The following is a 2,875-nucleotide window of genomic DNA, read 5'->3' on the forward strand; positions in this document are numbered from 1 at the left end:
TGTGTGTGTGTGTGTGTGTGTCATGAAATATTGATTTCAATCCTTGGTACGATGCCACCAATTTCTGAGCAGGTGTTAAGTCGATTACAGCGAGCCCAGTGTGAAACTAGTACTTATTTTATTGATGACAAAAAGTGAGACGCCATGTTGACTTCGTCGGGACATTTGAATTCAAAATGTAAAAACGGTGGAAATTCCGCAAAACAATTTGCTCGGCGTGCTAATTATTCTGAGAGCTCGTCGCCTTAATGCTATCAAATATATGGAGGAATCAAGCAGATTTATTGTAGAAGTTTTTTTCTCCACTCCCTTCTAGATTTGTCGAAGCAGAGCTAATGAATTACTTTTCTCTACTTCTTAGTTAGTGACAATTGTTGCTTCCATAGCGCCTTAACCTTTGATTCGCAGGTGAAAACGGTGAAGGCTGGTTACTTGCGTGTCAGGCTTACTTTGGTACTTGTGTCGCAGTTGCAAGCGAAAGTTTCTTTTTGATCCTGATATTAATTGCTATATTATCATTAAGATCTAAACAAGGAAACTCTATAAGAAATTGAATCTGTTATTGTTGCACAATGTAAAACGTGGAGGGGATTTAATAATACCTGTTAAATTCGTGTACACTGCAGATTAAGTCACACTAATTTACACTAAGATTCCCTACATGTGCTCATATTTGAATACGTAAAGACCTTTAATCTTGCTATATTTTCTAGTACATGATGTCATTTAGAAGTCGTCAAACATGAAATGTGCATGCAATGAAATTATGTAATGATATTCTACGCAAAGCATAAATGACTTTCATGAGATACAATAAATTCCTTATACTTTCTCGCCTACAAGTCTATATATTCTACCAAACATACATGCTTTCCAAGAGCCCCGATTGGCAAATTCTGTAAACTTAAAAGTCATAAAATACTGCTTTCTACCTTTACGGGGAAAAGTGTGGAAGTAGTCTTATGTGTTGCTTATGCTGTAGATATTAATAACTCGATTACAGAATTCATTCTTACATTAACCACGAATTCCTTTGATGGACATTTCAATCTTCTTTGTGTCTACGTCGCTACAAAGACTGATTGTAGTGTTTCTGACATTAGAGAATATTGCTGCACCTAAATAAAGAACCGCATTGAACAGGTTTCAGAAAAATTAATTGACATCATAATAAATAATGCTGCTGAAACTAAACATAATTTACGTCATCTCCGAGGTGATGTCTTTCTAGAAATTTACGCCTACGATAGTGTCAAAACACATACTCAGGAACTAAACCTCATCAAAGGTTATTTGTGTGACAGAGGCAGAGAAAACGCAATACTGGTCTACTTTACGGGAATCGTTTAGTTAATAGAACAAACACAATGAAACAGAATATGACACAAGTGATTTTGTCTGCGTGCACTAATGTCCGGAATGCGACTAAATATTTTTCCTAGGGAGACAATGAAGCCTATATGAAAAAAAGAAACCAGATCCCTGAATTATGAAATAATAATAAAAAAAAATGGGTGAAGATGAAAGCTACGACATAGTTGGCCACAAAGTTTTGTTCATCAGTATTTACCTGGAATTTAGGCTTCATTATACCAAAACTTATCCTTTCCGGTGATCACTGCGCATTATACAAATAGAAAGTAATAACTTACAAGCTAGCAAACAACCTACTTGAAACATAATATTTATGTTAATAAGCTGACGTAATTATCGACCTGATTCCAGTTCAGCTGTTTTTCCACAAGATTTGAAATTATATGAAACGCTCAACATTCGCTCGTATTTCTATACTGATACATCGTGTATTATATTATACAAAGAGTAATAACACAAAGTGTAATAATGTTTTAACTACGTAGAATATGAATGTAGAGAGATGTGATTGATGTTTCTAGCAGTTTGAACGGTCCGGTTGTATTACTTCAGGAAACGGTTGTAAAGTTGTAGAGTTGAAATGTCAGGAATGATGATTTCGTTCATATTAATTCTAGATTATTAATCTGGAAGCAGAAGATAGATTTATTCTGCAATGCCTTAGAGGACGAACATTAAATGTATTCGAGTTGAGGAAATTTGCGTGGTAACTTCAGCCAGTTAATCTTTGACTAACAAGGGCGCCTCTACGTGGATACGCACGATTATTAGAAATAGAACCGAAATATAATTGAAAACAGAAACTTACCGCAAAAAGGAAGGGAGAGGTGAGACTATATATATTAATCTTAGATGCCGATAAAAATATAGGGATGATCAGAACAGAAACACCGGCGATCATAAGTCTGATAGGAAAAACTGACTTCAGGAACATCAAAGACAAAACCAACGCAAATAAAACTGTAAACCCTCACTATTATCTTCCTAAGCAATTTCTCTTGTTGATTGTATGAAGATATATGACATGAAGGAAAATGATATATTATGTTAAAACCTAAATTCATTCGTCATCATTAGTAAAGAATGCAGTCACAAACACATCATTTATAATGTATAACTTCACTGTCAGACAAGTAAAATATATACTTCATCACTTGTTCTTTATCATTGTGATAAAACTGAAAGAGACAAAAGGAAACGGTCTTTTTCTTCTACGATTACATGATAATTCTTGTCTTGAAAATCTACAATATTATATATATATATAACAAAAAGAATGATTGATGTTGAAAAGCTAGCTGTTATTGTGACAATGGTGTCACCTTCAAAATTATTAAGGATATACAAGCATTCATGTACAATATACACTCACATGCACTCGCACTCACACGCACAATTATATATATATATAACAAAAAGAATGATTGATGTTGAAAAGCTAGCTGTTATTGTGACAATGGTGTCACCTTCAAAATTATTAAGGATATACAAGCATTCATGT

Source organism: Octopus bimaculoides, chromosome 19 (assembly GCF_001194135.2).
Source record: "Octopus bimaculoides isolate UCB-OBI-ISO-001 chromosome 19, ASM119413v2, whole genome shotgun sequence".
NCBI lineage: Eukaryota > Metazoa > Mollusca > Cephalopoda > Octopoda > Octopodidae > Octopus > Octopus bimaculoides.